General features: G+C 41.2%; 1 protein-coding gene across 2 annotated transcripts in view; it reads left to right on the top strand.

Moving 5' to 3' along the window:
* The first annotated feature begins 784 nt into the window (after nt 1-784).
* Nucleotides 785-18,350, top strand: part of drp2 (dystrophin related protein 2) — a 259,938-nt gene continuing 242,372 nt past the window's right edge. For both annotated transcript variants that reach the window (XM_023959017.2, XM_023959019.2), the window contains exon 1: nt 785-1,053. The gene's annotated coding sequence lies outside the window, so the exon portion shown is untranslated. The remainder of the gene's footprint in view (nt 1,054-18,350) is intronic.

Genomic DNA, 18,350 nt, shown 5'->3' on the forward strand with positions numbered 1-18,350 from the left:
TTAAGTTAAGCTGATTTATTTTTGGGTTTTGGTAGGGTGGGTAGTTTTGACCCATACACGGGGAGTAAACAGTGTATTGATCGCACAATAATGGTTAAACACCAGCAAGAAGACTGAGAATCTGGTCAGTTTTGTCACAATGCAGAGTAATGCATGCAAGATATAACAAAACAATTGATCCCAACTGTGTGCTGTGTAAGGAATATATAGAAACAGTTTTGGTTTCTATGTATTCCTTGGGGGGGGGGGGGGGGGGGGGGGTATACATTTCATAAATTGCAATATACTTCAGATTAAATTTGAACATTTATTTGGCTTTCATGAAAGGAACACAGACTTGAACAAAAAAATTGGCTACTCATCTACTTATTTGGCCATATTTGGTAATTTCCATTCACAACTTAAAATTTTCTTCATCACTACTTTTCCCCCTGTAACTATAAAACAATTTCTACTACTTATTATTTCTGTAAACAATAAAGCTATGAATAAACATGAAAGTTGTCTGTCTTTGAATTCTTCAATTTATCGTAATGCAATTTATCGTAATACTTGATCTATTTGTTGCATTCTGCACATTATTCATTGAAAAAAAACCCTTTCGAAGTTTTTCTTTTGCCCACAAAAACTGTTACATTTTGAATGACTTTTTTTCAGTTTTGAAGAATATTCAGAAATGTTCAAGTGATGAAGCTGCGGTTCTCTTCCCTCTGAACTCTGCTTTCTCATCTCTCATCCATGAGTCCCCCCTCCCTCGTCGGTTGTGGTTGAGGACTTGACACTTGAAGCATGATCGCCCGCGTGCGCTCCGCCGCTGATGCGCGCGCGGCGGAACCCCCCACACAGGAGCGTCACAGCCAGGCTCTCCTCCGCCGGTGCAGCGCCGCGCTGCTCCGCCGTTTCAAACCTGCCTGCGCGCCGCGCCGCTCCTCTCCTCACTTTCCTCCCCACGTCCACGGAAGTAGCTGAAAAGCGGCGCCGTCTCTGCGGACACGTCCACCTGCCGGCTGCCAGCCCGAGCCGGGGCTCCGCACCCAGCGCGGGGGGAGAGAGGTGAGTGTGAAAGAAAGACGGCGTGTTATTAATTGGACCGGGTTAACCTCCTGCGCGGCGGCAGCCTCCTCAACTGCCTCTTGAGTTTCCCTGCAGTTGGGTCACTGAGTATCTTTCTGGTTAACAGTTGAGCTGTTTTTTTTTTTTTTTTGTCTTTTTTGGGGGGAGTGAGTGATGAATGGATTTTTATTTAATTTATCCCCTTGTCGCGTGCGCTTCAGGAAAACGCGCTCAGCTGCTTTCCTGCCAGCACCATCCGAGCTTCAATGAACAAAGCTCCTCTCAGAGCAGTTTGGCGCCGCAGAGATGCTGGAAGACTGCTCTTGTTTGAAGTCCTGATGTTTAGTTTTCTTCCTGCAGACTCCCTGGTGAGACCCCCCCCCCCCCCTCCAGCAGAATTTTGAGATTTGGGCTTGTTTGGGTGGAGACTGAGGTGCAGGTTTGAAGCCTGCAGTTTAGGTGAAAAAACTCTCCGCCTTTAGCTTTGCACTCCCCCCCCCCCCTTATTTGCTTGTGTTTCACACAAAATAGATGCAGCTTTTGAGAAAGTTCCTTGCTATCCTCCCTCGTCCATCTCCCCTCCCCAAGGCTACACTGAAGGTCCCTGGATGCTCTAGTCTAAATGGCTCACTTTGTTGCTGAGCATCACCTCTTCCCCCCATTTGGCCTTAAAGTGAACATTACCTGCAGAGAAGTGACTAAAATCCCTTTTAAATGTCCCTATCTGCATCCTCCTCCTTGGCTCTCAGGTCATTGTTTCAGGCTGTCACTATTTCTCAGCTGGATTCTGCAGAGCAGTGAGAAAAGGATGCTGTTGTGCAGTTTTGTTACCGTTAATTTGTTCTTAGAGACCCACTCCGATGAAAATGGTGTTTTTAGTGTTTTTAATATGTGGCATTTTCTGATGATGTTGGACATATATTAAGAAAATTAATATATCTATTTTTTAAAGTCATTGTGAATCACATCAAAATGGCGTTGGAAAAAGCTTGTAGCAGTGACGTAGAAGCTACTACGGCAAGCCACAAGCTCCCTGCTCCGCTCCATTCTGATGCATCCCCCTTGGAGACAACTGGATCCATGTACGTCTATTTAATCCTCGTCTGAGCTGGAATCTGGATCTCAACTGTACGGCTGCAGCAGTAATGTTAGGTTGGGGGTGTGAAGGGCTGTAAGCTAGTGGGAAAGCGCAGATGGGTGACAGAAAGTGGGGGTGGGCTTACTCTGTGCCAATTGTCCTACCCTCACTTTAGAGGTGAATTTCTAATAAACTACTTCTGCTCTGCATAAGCTATGTCCTAGAAAAACGATAGGTTTGATTGATTTGGGCTCAAAAACATCATAAACTTAATTAAAAAAGCAGTGGAAATGCTTTTAACGTAGATCAAAAGAGGACCTGAGTGGGGCTTTAAGAGCTTTCTTGTGTGAGTTAAGGCTGAAGTGGAGGTTCACGGCGGTTCGGGGTGCACCACCCCCTTCACCCATGTGGTTATTATTAAGTTTGAGTATGAACACCAGTGTTTGAGCTTAATGGGATGGATTTGCTTCTGTTCTGTTTCACAGCTGGATGGTTTCTGCATTGCTTTGCCAAATTTACTGATTTTAATCAGATCTATTATTCACTCTCTGCAAGTATTGTGTCTGTTTATGCAGTGATCTGTGCTAATAGGCCGTTTAAACTCAAACTGATGTTTATTTCAGTCCCGCTGGTGACCTCTCTGAGCCATCTGTTCTCGCTTCCTTTCTTTCTGCTTCTTAGCATTGATCAGTTTTTGCATTAACAGTCAGAAAATGAATTTTTTTTTTATTGAGGAAAGTTTTGATTTCTATTTTAATCCCATAGTATGTTGTAAGAACGTTTAGGTGCTTGCTTGTGTTTCTCCTGTATTTTTAGGTTTTTTTGCAGAAGGGAAAGATGTTAATCCTTTAAAAGAAATAATAGAAAAACGGTCATTACGGAAGCCGAAAGTTATGCTGTTATTTTTTATTTTACATCTTCTGAGTAAATATTTTTTTTTTCCAGTTTAAGATAATCTTAGGCATTTTTTTTCATTTCAGGAGAGTGATCTGAAAATGTCATCCTTTGTTAAAGTCTGCCCGAGGTCTTCAGTAACTCTAACAGAGCGTTAAGAATTAGCAACCTACCAACTGCTGTGACATAAGATATTCTTAGCCAGAAGATTCTTCTTTGCAATAAAGGAGGGATATTTAGGTCAGATGTGGTGATTATGAATAATTACTATAGTTCCTGTATTGTTTTTTGCAGAAAGCAGGATAGCGTTGAGGAGTTTCCAAGTCATGACCTCAGCTGGACGTCATGGTGTTCTTATTAAATTAATGTTGACCTCAGCTTATCTATGTGAACAAGTGTTTCAGTGGGGCAATGCAAGCATCAGTTTTTAGTATCTGCAAATAAAAGGCCTTTTTTCCAGATTTAAAGTGTAATTTTAGTTTGTGGCTTTTCTCTCTGGTGGTTTTCTTTTTTAGAATAATGAGCAAAAACTTGGGAGTTTTCCCTTTGGAACAAAACACAATCAGGATTCTCAAGCTTCCTTTCCTCCCTTTGGAAAATCTGACATTATACATTTTGTACACTGTAAGGCAGAAAGTAAATCAAATGGGATGGGTTCTGGAGAGTTTCTGCTTTTGTACCTGCAGCTTGAAGTTCTCTTTTAAAGCATAAAAGACTTCAGCAACATAAAAGACGGTGTTTGACTCAGTGAAAGGCTGATGCAGTGCTGCATGTTAAACTTCATGGCAAAAAAACAGTCACTGCATCTTTGTCATTTTATTAGGTAATTTCCATTCAATGAAGTCCTATTCTATTCTATTCTATTCTATTCTATTCTATTCTATTCTATTCTACTTGAAGACTGAAGTGGAGCAGATCTTGCTAACAAGTTCATCTAAAAACTTGGTTATCAAACACTCATTGACGGTCTAAAGATGGAGAAAGCGCTGGTCACATGACTCAATTTTAACATAAACTCGTCCCTTCTAAAAAAAACTTACAGGCTATGTCCGAATTCCTTCACTTCTCACTATATAGTGCTCTATATAGTGCATTCTCCATTTTGTAGTGGTGTCCAAATGTACAATTCCAAAATCGAGTGCCCTAGAAATCTCCCAGAAGACTCTGCGAAAAACCAGTGTGCATCGAATGCTCACTAGATTGGGAAATATAGACCACAATGCATTGCGTTTGGAAAAGTTTTGCAAAGACAATGTATTTAACTTTATTTTTTTTAAACAAAATATCAACGTTTTCATCTTCAGAACACTGGATTTTTTTTTTTGCAGCAGTTAGTACTCTGGCCTTACAGCAAGAAGGCCCTGGTTTAAATCCAGGCTGGGACCTTTGTAGAGTTTGAATGTTCTCCCTGTGCATGCGTGGGTTTTCTCTGGGCACTCTGGCTTCCTCCCACAGTCCAAAAACATGCTTCATAGGTTAATTGGTAACTCTGAATTGCCTCTAGGTGCAACAAATTGGAGACCTGTTCAGGGTGTACCCAGCCTTTGCCTAACAGTAACTGGGTTGGCTCTAGCAGCCCTGTGACCCCAAAAGGGATTTAGCCGATTCTGAGGATAGATGGATGGAAAAGTTCACTCCCATTACTGTTATCATGTGGAATATACAGAAACACAAAAGTTCATTTCTGTGGTCAAGCTGGATTTTTTTATGGCTTTTTTTTGTAAGAACCCCCCGGTAACCTGGAAACCTGAATATATTAACATAAATAGTTAAACATTGATATAAAAGGAGACAAGCTACTTCTTGATGGTTATGTGACATTCAGATTTTATGTCAAACAACATATTGTTTTTAGGGGAGGGGCATTCTGGATTAATTTTTTTGGATCAGTTGTTGTCAGCCTTTGAGCCATGAATGATCCGGTTGATGGTTGCGCAGTTCTCCTCTCACTCCTGAATTCACACTTTGATGCTTGCAATAACGGCAATTTATTCAGATGAAATAGTTTCAGTTTCCATTTCAAGTCTAAAATTATTTATACAATCTTCTATTTCTCACATATTAGATGAGAACGTCAGGAATATCAAAAAAGTTTGTTGTCGCATGCTACCTTTTTATAATGTTTACAAATATGAAACATTTGGAATACATTTTAAATGTGGAAAATAGCGTTAAGAGAACACGCAGAACATGTTTTTCTTGCAGTATTTAGTGTTTTTTCCAAAAGTTTGGTTTTTATTTTTCTGGCAGAAAGAGAAAGGAGGGAAAAAACAGGTTTGTGCCTGTATTAGCTCGCCTTTTCCCAGACCAGCTGTATTGTCTACATCCTCATTTCCTGGCCAGAGGAAAAAAAATGGCCATCTGTCACTCCCAAACACCTCAGGCTTTACTGGAGTAAAAATATCTCGGTGGCCTGTCAATTGGCTGCTCCTTCTGAGACCCAGATGGAAGTCTAGCATTTGTACACCTCAGAGTGTCATTTCTCAAGCTTTCTGGCCGAAGGACAGTTGCTCTCAGTCAAGCTGACTCCCCCAAGTTTCACCGCCCCCCTGTGCCTCTATCATCCCCATGCAGCACAGGCATCCAGCGAAATGGACAAATAGGAGAAGAGCAGGGATAGAAAAGCAATTTGCTGACTCCATAAATTCCTGCACCCATAGTAACTATCCTTGGCTGTGGTGACGGTGAGCTATTATTTAGAATCTGGTAACCAATGCTTTCCTATTAACATTAAATGGGCTGGAGTCTGCAGGTTGTCTGCTCCGACACATTTATGCTGGTTATTTAGAGCCAGCTGCTGCAGGCCCTGCTCTGAAGACCAGCTCACAGTGTGGCCTTGTGTGGCAAGTCATCCGTAATATGACAGGAGAGCGGGGAGAGCGCTGCCGACCAGTTGCTTAGCTTACAGTTTTTGGGAATCTTGCGCTGGATATATGATTTGGCTTGTCTGCAAGACACTGAGGGATTATAAATCTGTGGTTGTGCAGCTTTCAGGATCGCTTGTGGCACATCTGTAGGAGCGGTGATGTGAGCCAACCGGCCTGGCTGAAATATATTGACAGATGCTTTGATCTTCAAGGAGAAAATTGTAGCCCTCAAAAGATGACGCTTGCTCACAAAGTGACTTTTGGACTTTTCATCCAGAGTCAGCTGTAGGTGAAATATGTCACTTATTCTGGAATGTCTTCTTCAAATGGGAAAAGAGATCAGATATGTTCATCTTTTATAAGCACCAGGGGGGAAATGGGGTACAGCAAACACGTAAGGCGATGTTTAAAAGACCCACTCCGATGAAAATCAAGTTTTTGGTGTTAACTTATTCTTGTGGCATTTTTCTCATGGAGGAAATATGTAAAATTAAGTTTAAAATAGCATTTACCGGTAAGTATTTCTTAATTCAAATCATTTTAAATCAGAACGCAAAACGCAGTGTTAAAAAATATTTGTAATTTGACCTAGAAAATATGATGGGTAGGCCACAAGCTCCCTGCTCGGCTTTAGTCTGATGTATCCACTTGCAGAAGATCCATGTACGTCTTTGTTTTCCTCGTCTAAGCTGGTATCTAGCTTAAAGCTGTACAGCTGATAGCTCCAATATAGCTCGTCGTTTTTGTTGCAGTGATAATATTAGATTGGGGTTGTGAGAGGTTGTAAGATAGCGGGAAAGAGTGTAAACAGATGTTTGATGGGAAGTGGTGAGGGCTTACTCCACACCACTAGCCCCACTCACAACTCATGGGAACTTTTCCTCTGCAGAAACTATGTCCTAGAAAACAGGTTTTTTGATTTGGGCTAAAAACAGCATAATCATATTTAAAAGTACCAGGGTTAAAAAGTGACTGGTGGATCCCGAAAGCAGGCACTCAAAAACTGGAGGAAAGTTTATTAGCTCACTTGTAGTACGTCCTCCTGGTAGACAGGTGGCAGCAGCGATCAATCTGGGAAGGAGATGACAATTACCGGTAATGTCTTTGCCAAAGAGGAACCAACAGTCTGTTGTGGTCACTCATGCGGGCTGAGTCTAATGGAGGGGTTTTCCCAGCGAGTGACTTGTCCCACTTGAAATGTGAAGGAAAGGAGACGCAGGTCCGCATGCACCAACCAGGTGCAGTCAGGGAGCGTAGATACGGGCAAAGGTCAAAACAGAGGAGGCAGTCAGCGAGGCGGAGAAACCAATAGGGCGGGATGAAAACCAAGGAGCTGTGAAGACAGGTGACGTTGAAGCCAGATGAGGCGAGTAGACGAGGAGCCAGACAGGGATGAGACAAGAGCCGTAGAACCAAGGACGTAGCAAGGGTTGAACACCAGAACTAGACAGATCATAAATTGATTAGAACAGCGCTAATTTGCAACAGTAGTAGGTTACTCACTGGCAGTGAGAAGCTGGAGGGTCGTCCTTAACCCTTGTGCTATCCTAGGCACTTTAACAATGGGAGTTGGGTCATCTAGACCCACTAGACAGTGCGCTGAACCTTTTTTCTTCAATGATTTGTGATCTTCACTTGTGTCCATGGATTACATGAAATTCTCTTCACCTTTATCCACCTTTGTCATGGTAGGGAGAACAGGTCAATGTAAGGGTGGGGTCATAGGACAGCGCAAGGGTTAAGTACTCAGGGCAACAGGTGAAAGTGATGATGAGTAGATCAGCTGACAGGAGGGGCCAGAACTGGACATAAAGACGACTGGGAACTCTTTTAAAATGGATCAAAAGGTGATTGGAGGGAGACTAACATCAAACATAGGGTTTACCAAATCTGGTTGTCAGATGTTTTTTCCTTTCATGTGAAGTATGAACTAGATATCCTCAATCAGACAGCTGGGTTTAACCCCAGGTGCCGTCTTGTCACTGAAAATTCACCAATTCGTTTTTTTCCCGGTGGTCACTGCTTTGATTTAATGGTTCATTCAAGCTTAAAACAAAACTGCATTATTCAAATCTGCCTCGTGCCATAAAATATTGAAGCTCTCCGGGTGGATCCTTGACCTGCAGAAAACACTAGGCTGTGGTCCCCGGCTGCTAACCTCTAATTACAGTTAATGCCTCCTTGCACGGAGCACGACTTTCCTGACTTGCTTCTCTGATTTTCAGCCTCTTGGTTCTGTTTTCCAGCAAATGCTCTTACTGAATGGTCTGATCAATCTGTTGTCAAATCTGGTTAGAGTATTGCAGCATCAGCTCTCCATTGGTCACACTTCATCTCCTACCTCTATGAACAAGTTTCAATTAAAGCTGACATGCTCTGATGTTCTGATCAGGGCTGTGATGTCTGGCAGTGCAACCTCTTTGTTGAACTTGGTTATCTTCAGCATCTGCTTATAATCGGTTGTTGCACCAGCAGCTTTTTAATATGGTTCTTGTTTACGAAACTCAATGGATGCTTAGATCTTCTGCAAGATGAGATGATGAATTAGTGTCTTTCACAGTCTGCAATCTTCAGGGAGTGAAGAGTTTCAGAGAATGTCCTGTCACATCTTCCTATAATACAGTTGGAAGATTTGTGTTTTTAAAACGTTTGGCCACCCTCAAAGACTTACAGTTTTTTTGTTGTTATTTTTGAGTTTTTTTAAACTGTTTTGTTTTGTTTGAAAATATTGTGGACCCCTGATTCTCGCTTGGCCAAATGAAAGCAGACCACAGAGGGGCAGTACAGCCGCAGGCAGAAAGATGGGATATCTTGGTCTTGAAATGTTAAGTGTGTCTGTTGTGCTGCTTAGTACTTAGCTTAGTACTTAGCTTTTTGTGCAGAATTGCAGAAAGTTAAATGTGAATTGACTGGGGAGGGGCTGGGGGAGAGGAAGTTTAGTGCAGATCACACCAAGTCTTTTACTTCGGCAAATCATAATTCTCTCTGTCCATCTTTGCTTGGTTCATGCACTCAGATGATGGTCAGGCCTCTAAACCATAAATGGAACAAAACAGTAGTGATGCTGAAAAGCTAACCAATCAGAAGGGACCCTGCGCCGATGGGGTAGGGATAAGACAGAAACTGCCAGTGAGGAATAAGAGAATCTCAGTAGTGGTTTAAATGAAATGCGATGAACTTTTTAAATTGTAATGACCTTTTGAGGCTCTTACACAATACGACATAAACTGAAAACCAAATGGCTATATCAACTGATAACTGCAGTGTCATCAGTGAGGCTTTTCTTGATAAACTTATGCACCTAAATACAAATATTTCAAATCAATATTGAAACGATGACCAAAAAGAGCCACGTCAATTTAGTTTAAATAAATTAATATTAATGAGGTTAAATAGAGTTTGAAGTTGTGCAAATTGTCACTTTGAAAACTCTGAAAAAAACTCTGTTTTTGATGTTACATGTTCTTGAGACAGTTGGGAGCCATAAGCTTAAAATTGCATTTCTGAGTTTTTTTTAATTCATATTGTTGTGAATCAAGAGTGGACGAAGGAATGCAGTTTGAAAAGGCTTGTAGCCTCTGACATAGAAACTACAGTAGGTGGGCCTGAAGCTCCCTGCTCCTCTTCATTCTGATGCATCCACTTGGAGACAACTAGATCCATGTATGTCTTCATTTCCCTTATCTGAGCTGCCATCTGGCTTTAAATTGTACGACTGGATGGCTCCCATACTGCTTGAGATTTTTGTTGCACCGCTAATGTTAAGTTGGGGTTGTGAGGGGCTGTAAGCTACTGTATCCACAAAGGGATGATGGGAAAAACGGTGCAGGCTTACTGCAGTCCCGCCCTCAACTCAAAGGTAAAAATTTACTGAACTACTGTGGCTCTGCAGGAACACAGGTTCTCGATTTTGTCTAAAAACGGCATAATTATGATTAAAAGACCTCTTGGAACACTTTTAATGTAGATCAAAAGATGACTGGAGAGTTTCTATAACTCCTTTAATCACCTTTAACTACCAAATATATAACCCTAATTTAGAAAAGTATGTAAAAAGAACAGATGCTGCAGGCCTGCACTGAAGCTAGCTGAGTGGGCAGTAAAACGCTGTAAAGAAGGAGATAAAGAGGAATCCTGGATTGCTTTCATTAAAGATATTGATCCTTAATTTACTTCAGAACCAAAACACTCCTGCAGAGCTCAAGCTTTTGTTTCCGCAGTTGCACCAGGTGCAGTGAAGTCATAGTCTTTTTTCCCTGTTCATTTATGTGCAGCTTCCTCCTTCTTAGAGTGACACACAGTCCACCAGAAATGAGACTTAAATGTTTTTTTTTAACTCTTTCATCCACTATCTTCCTCTTTACACTATTTGAAGTGTGTGTACAGTATGTTGTTGGTCCCGTCCAGCCAACAACTACAAATACACTGAAAAGTGTGTTCATCCTCACTACAATGAAAACCCTGTACAGTATTTGTGCTGTACCTTATTGTTGTTCTTTACACAGTTGTAATTTTGAACGCCCATTCTAAACTAGAATGTAACAAAGAGGGAAACAATGTCTCCAAACCATCAGCATTTCGAGAACCATGGTCGAATGTGGACACATCTAGAAATGCTGAGTAAGAAGATAGAATACAATGGATGTGCTTCTGGCACAGCCTCAAACTTTTTTATTGACTGTGTGTGTCTTTAATATTTAAAAGTTAGAGTACTGGTAGTTTTAAACAGCACTTTCTTAATGCTGAAGCACAACTCTGAGTAGGCTTAAAATCCACATCCATCATTTGGTAAAATGTATTTGTAAATATTTAAAAATGCTTTAGCTGTAGATTGTGTTTCAATCAATAAATATGTCTTAATCTGAAATCTTTTCTTAAGGGTAATGTTTTAAAACTTTTGAACATTAGAAAATGATCAACAAGTGGTTACCACGTGTCATGTAATCTGGTTCTATTTTGTAATTAAGCAGGAAACATCTCTCCTCTCCTAATTTACAGTACAGACCAAAAGTTTGGACACACCTTCTCATTCATAATTTTTTTTCATGACTATAAAAATTGTATTTTCACACTGAAGGCATCAAAACTATGAAAAAACATGTCATATTGTAGGTTCTTCACATTAGCCACCTTTTGATTTGATTTGATTTTTAAAGTGCAGTCCCCAAGTGCAGTCACAAAAACCATGAAGCGCTACAAAGAAAGTGGCTCACATGCGGACCGCCCCAGGAAAGGAAGACCAAGAGTCACCTCTGCTGCGGAGGATAAGTCCATCCGAGTCCCCAGCCTCAGAAATCACAGGTTAACAGCAGCTCAGATTATAGAGCAGGTCAATGGCACACAGAGTTCTAGCAGCAGACACATCTCTACAACAACTGTTAAAAGGAGACTGTGTGAATCAGGTCTTCATGCTAGAATATCTGCTAGGAAACCACTGCTAAAGAAAGGCAACAAGCAGAAGAGACTTGTTTGGGCTAAAGAACACAAGGAATGGACATTAGACCAGTGGAAATCTGTGCTTTGGTCTGATGAGTCCAAACTGGAGATTTTTGGTTCCAACCACTGTGTCTTTGTGGGACGCAGAAAAGCTGAACGGATGGACTCTACATGCCTGGTTCCCACTGTGAAGCATGGAGGAGGAGGTGTGATGGTGTGGGGGTGCTTTGCTGGTGACACTGTTGGGGATTTATTCCAAATTGAAGGCATACTGAACCAGCATGGCTACTACAGCATCTTGCAGCGGCATGCTATTCCATCCGGTTTGCGTTTAGTGGGACCATCATTTATTTTCCAACAGGACAATGACCCCAAACACACCTCCAGGCTGTTTAAGGGCTATTTGACCAAGAAGGCGAGTGATGGGGTGCTGCGCCACATGACCTGGGGCCTCATTTATAAACGTTGCGTACGCACAAAAGAAGGCATACGCCACTCTCTATGCAATAGTTGAGATTTATAAAAAGCAAACTTGACGGGAAAATGTGCAATCCTTTACGCAAGCTCTGACCCAGGCGTACGCACAAAAACTGGTGAAATGATAAACGGCGACACCGTCGGCAGATGGAAGAAACACGTGAAAGTGACAGTGTGTGCCAAATCGTGCTGGCTGTGCTACACAATGTGGCACAGCTATTATGGGCAACTCTGAGCGTGTCATGAAGCCGCAAAAGCTGCGCTACATTTAGAATTGATTGTGATTTATTAAGGGAAAGATGCGTAGGATGTGCGTGCGCACGGTTTTATAAATCCGAATATTTCTGTGCGTACGCACATCCTATGTTTCATCCGTACGCCACTTCTGACGCAAATCCTACGCAAAGTTTTATAATGAGGCCCCTGGCCTCCACAGTCACCGGACCTGAAACCAATGGAGATGGTTTGGGATGAGCTGGACTGCAGAGTGAAGGCAAAAGGGCCAACAAGTGCTAAGCATCTCTGGGAACTCCTTCAAGACTGTTGGAAGACCATTTCAGGTGACTACCTCTAGAACAGTGTTTTTCAACCAGTGTGCCGCGGCACACTAGTGTGCCGTGGGAGATGGTCAAGTGTGCCGTGGAAAATTGCCCTCATTAACTGATCTAAAAGCATTTCCCATCTCCAGGAAATCAGCTCTTTGTTCATCCAAACAGGTCCTGATAAAACACTGAGTAGTTAGGAATATAAACGATCATAAAATACTTTTTTCTTTGTGTTTATTTGATTCTATTAAAGACATTTTGATAAGAATGACGGTAACGCGAAATAGCTGCAGCTATAACTGTGTAAGGAAAAGTCCCGCAGCTTTTACTGTCTCCACGACTCCACCAATCATTCTTGAAGGCTTAATCACATGTCATCAGTCTGACCAATCAGAAGTGGTTAAAGTCTCCACTTCCTTGTTCCAAATTAGCTCATAACTCAGTCAGTTCCGACAAAAACACCAGCTAAAGCTCGTCTTTACCGGTGTAGCTTTCCACAGAATCCGGTATCAGACCGTGGAACAAGTGAACAAAACCATGAAGCTCAGAGATGCGAGTCTTTCTGCCGTTTTCTCGCAGTTTTCACACTACATCTCCCATGATGCATTGGCTTAAAAGGACAGCGTCTTGAAAACACAACGAACATACAGCTTGTATAACTTAACTTTTATTACATCTTTTAGAAAAACATCTGCAACTTCCTGCTTTTACTGCCACAATTATCACAAAAATGCACGTCAGATTGCCGGGGGGGGGGGGGGGGGGGGGGCTGTAGATCAAAACAGACTATGAGTTTCTGCTTTTTTTTTTTTTTTTGGGATGCTGGTGTGCCGCGGGATTTTTGTCAAGGTTAAAGTGTGCCGTGGCTCAAAAAAGGTTGAAAAACACTGATCTAGAAGCTCATCAAGAGAATGCCAAGAGTTTGCAAAGCAGTAATCAAATCAAAAGGTGGCTACTATGAAGAACCTACAATATGACATATTTTCAGTTGTTTCACACTTTGTTGTTCTGTATATAATTCCACATGTGTTAATTCATAGTTTTGATGCCTTCAGTGTGAATCTACAATTTTCATAGTCATGAAAATAAACAAAACTCTGAATGAGGAGGTGTATCCAAACTTTTGGTCTGTACTGTATATTTATGCATTTTATGTTTTTACTTAGCGTATTTAATGATTTTTTGCTGTGAAGCAATAATGGACACTTTACACTGAATTAGTAATTCTAAATGTCTGAAACAGCTTTTACTTGTCAACTAATTTAGCCTCTTTCTTTGCAGTATTTTCACACTAGTTCACCAAGACAAAGAGTTTCTCAGCTTAATAGAATAAGTATACTTTAAAGGGATTTGACTTGTTGTTTTGTGCATTTTTTCTTTGACTAGTAAACTAGATTTGTTTTTGGCCCAGTTTAAATAACTAAAAGTGCCTCCTTTGTGAGCTGTGGAGACACAAACTTGATAAATATTAAGCAATTTCTTTAATTATCTTGTAAATGCTAAATAGGTCTTACAGTCACCACCTTTCTTCAAATGCACAACAAGTCTGAATTTTGTTACAACTGATGATTAAAATCGCAATATAGTCCTGTCACTCATCTGTTTACACGCTCTCCCTCTAGCGTACAGCCCCTCACACCCCAAACTAACAACAAAACAGCGAGTATTTTTTGGACTGTCCAGCCAGATGCGAGCTTTGACGAGAGAAATAATGAAGTTGTCTGCAAGTGAAGGCATCAAAATGGATTGGAGTATGGAGCTAGTGGCCCATCGATTGTAGCTTCTATGTCACAGCTACAATCTTTTTCAAATGATATTTTTTCACTGGCTCCTGGTTTACAAGGGTTTGAATAAAGGGAGACATGCAAAGAAATAAATGCAATTTAGAAATGCAATTTTAGGCTTCATTTTCTTTATTTGTGAGCTCCACCTTGAGAAAGAAATGCAGCAAAAACATGTTAAAAACTCACTTTGCAAGTTCAGTGTAAAAAGCGTCAATTGTAGCCTTTTATGAATGAAAGAAAAAAAGCCAAACCAGTTTTCAGTGAACATGATTTCTAGCTGTTTAACTGGCAACTCGTTTAACAATTAACTATCTTAAACTGAAAATTTAAATTTTCTTTTTTGACTGAAAACGTCAAGCATACCCTCATCAGCAACTTTTTTAGGTACATGTTGCTGGTACCGGGTTGGACTCCCTTTTGTGTCTTCATCCTGCCTTAATCCTTGGAGGCATAGATTCAACAAGGTACTAGAAACATTCCTCAGAGAGTTTGGTCTATATTGATGTGATAGCATCACGCAGTTTCCATGATGCCAATCTCTCGTTCGACCACATACCAAAGGTGATCTATTGGATTGAGATCTGGTGACTGTGGAGGTCATTTGAGTCCAGTGAACTCATACCCGGTGTGGTCTTCTGTTGCTATAGCCCATCTGCCTCAAGGTTAGATGTGTTGTCCATTCAGTGATACTCTTCTTGAGACCTCGGTTGTAACCAGTGATTATTTGAATTCCTGTTGTCTTTCTATCAGATGGAACCAATCTGTCTATTTTGTCTGACCTCTGACATCAACAAAGTATTTCTCCCCATGGAACTGCTGCTCACTGGATATTTTTCAGACCATTCTCTGTAAAGAATAGAGATGTTGTTGGTGGAAATCTCAGTAGATCAGCAGTTTTTGAAATCCTCAGACCAGCCCGTCTGGCACCAACAACCACGCCACGTTCAAAGTCGCTTCAATCACCTTTCTTCTCCATCTGATGCTCGGTTTAAAATTCATCAGACCATGTTTACATGCCTAAATGCATTGAGTTTCTGCCATGTGGTTGGCTGATTACAAATTTGTATTAACAAGCCGTTGGACAGGTGTGGCTAATAAAGTGGCTGGTGAGTGTATTTCATATAATAAAGTGACATTTTTTTTTACATTTGAAATTATAAGTGAGAAAAACCTCCATTGGCCTGCTACTATTAGTTGGAATTCCTGTAAGAATGAAGATTTGTTGCCTAGTACCTTGGAGAAAGAAAACAGTTTGGTGGGGCTTGCCATGGTTTTATGCCACAGAATCAATGTAGGAATATAAACATTTTACTTTTAAACATTTATTTTTTAAATCAAAATAAATGTCAAATGTCCAAGTGGTACTGGAAAGTATTTATGCTGCCTCTGCTTAGGAAAATCATTTTGTTTTAATTTTTTTTTCTAATTGCTTTTCAGTAAAAAAGGGTTGCTTTTTGTCTAGGACTGCCCTGTAGTGATCTTTTAAATTATAAAAAGTTCTTTTTTTTAGTTCCTAAAAGTTATTCTGCCTTGTGTTTTTAGGAGCCATCATTAGGATTAGGATAGGACACAGTCGCTGCCTCATTTAGGTTTGTATTCAATGTGTGTGAAACACAGAACGGATTTCTGCAAATCAGCTGTGTGGAGGTTTTTCAGGAAAGCTTTCCTTTGCTCCAAACCTAAAGGATCTTTAGTCTGAAATGTTAACATTGATTACACCCAGCACCTAGCTTGGACAGCACTCTTTATATGAATAAATCCTCATATGTACTCGTGATTTTTCCCTTGGGGACTTCCAGAAAAACCTATGAGGGAGGATCAGAATTTTGCATTTTGAAGCGGAATATAAACATTGCAGAAAGTTTTAGGATCCCTTGGGAGTCCCACATGGCAGCACTCCAGTGTGCCCCTGTCCTTCTACTTCTATGAATCCACAATCATCCTCTGCTCTTGGCAGAGCTCTGTGGTCTGGGAATATTGAACAGTTTCAATCCATCTTTTTTACAGGTTGGTACAGTTAACTGCTTTGTCATTTTTGACTAAGTGCTTGGCTCAGCCAGACAAACTAGGATCAGCGCTGTTTTCTTCCCCTCTATATGTGCACGACCTTATTAATAATGTCAAACAAAAATGGATCTTTTACTTACTGTGCTTTATGAATATACCCTGCAACAGCTAATCTTTACATTGCTTTGGATATATTCTGTTTATCATTATTTATCGCAGCTTTTATCCCCTTATCTTTTTAAATCATGCATCTTTAAGAGATTACTGTAATTTAAACCACACATCCACAAACTAATAGCTAAAAGTGAATAGAGAAACAATCAATTGATTTTATTTTCCTCTTTTTCATTCTTGTTAGCGATGCAGTGAGGCAGGAACCTATTTCACCGTCAGTGTGTGAGAAGTGGAGCACGTCTGAGACAGTCCATCACAGAGGCAGGAAAAGACTAATAACTATGGTAAAATGTAGAGTTGCCATGTGTGCATGATTTCCTTTACTGCACAAGCTGGATATACAGGTAGATCTTGCAAACTCCACCCAAAAATACCACAGTTGCAGTTTGAATCAACATGTTTTTTGCGGTGAGGCAGTACCACACCACTGTTACCCCACATGTCAATCAATCAATCACTTGATTTATAGAGCACCTTTTGTCAACATGCTGTAGAGCACAAGGTGGCTGACATAAAAGACAATGTTCAAATCAATGACCACAGGTTAAAACAATAAAAAGTCATAATTCACAATAGGTTAAAAGCATAACAATAAATTACGAACATGAAATGGAATAAAATGACGTGGCTAATACTTTGAGGAGGCCCTGCAAGATAGAAAGGGTGAAAATATACAAATGAAAAACCATAAAAGCAATAAAATACTTAAAAGCCAAATAAAAAAGTTTATTATATGAATTATTTAAATGCTAAGTTAAAAAGATACATCTTGAATTTACATTTAAAATCTCCGCAGATGCAGAAACTCAGATGTTCAGGGAAGATATTCCACAGATGAAGACCACAGTATTGAAAATAATGTCTATTATGTCTTCTTTCTCTTTCGGCTTTTCCCATCAGGGGTCGCCACAGCGAATCATCGTCCTCCACCTCACTCTATCATGGACATCTTCTACCCTAACACCAGCCAACTTCATGTCCTCTGTTAAGACATCCATATATCTCCTCTTTGGCCGTCCTCTTGCCCTCCTGCCAGGCAGCTCCATCTCCAACATCCTTCTACCAATATATCCACTATCCCTCCTCTGAACATGTCCAAACCATCTCAGTCTGGCTTCTCTGACTTTGTCCCTAACACAGGCAACATGAGCCGTCCCTCTGATGTACTCGTTCCTTATCCTGTCTAACCTGGTCACTCCTAAGGAGAACCTCAACATCTTCATCTCTGCTACCTCCATCTCAGCCTCTTGTCTCTGTCTCACTGCTACCGTCTCTAACCCATAGAGCAGAGCTGGTCTCACCACTGTCTTGTACACCTTTCCTTTGAGTCTTGCTGACACTCTTCTGTCACACAACACTCCTGACACTTTCCTCCACCCGCTCCAACCTGCCTGCACTCGCCTCTTCACCTCTTTTCCACACTCCCCATCACACTGAACTGTTGACCCCAAGTACTTAAACTCCTGCACCTTCTTCACCTCAGCCCCCTGTAACCTAACGCTTCTACCTTGATCCCTCTCGTTCAGACACATGTATTCTGTCTTACTATGACTGACCTTCATGCCTCTTCTTTCCAGAGCAAACCTCCACCTCTCTAGCTGTTCCTCCACCTGCTCTCTACTCTCACTGCAAATTACAATGTCATCCGCAAACATCATTGTCCAGGGAGATTCCTGTCTTACCTCGTCTGTCAGCCTGTCCATCAGCATAGCAAACAAAAAAGGACTCAAAGCTGATCCTTGGTGTAGTCCCACCTCCACCTTGAACTCCTCTGTCTGACCTACAGCACATCTCACCACCGTCATACTTCTCTCATACATGTCCTGAACTACTCTGACATACTTCTCTGCCACTCCAGACAATCTCATACAGTACCACAGCTCCTCCCTCGGCACCCTGTCATACGCCTTCTCTAAATCTACGAACACACAATGCAGCTCCTTCTGACCATCTCTGTACTTTTCCATCAACATTCTCAAAGCAAAAATGGCATCAGTGGTGCTCTTACGGGGCATGAAACCATACTGCTGCTCAC

This window comes from Oryzias latipes, chromosome 10, assembly GCF_053564925.1.
Source record: "Oryzias latipes strain Hd-rR chromosome 10, Olatipes_Hd-rR_3.1".
Lineage (NCBI taxonomy): Eukaryota > Metazoa > Chordata > Actinopteri > Beloniformes > Adrianichthyidae > Oryzias > Oryzias latipes.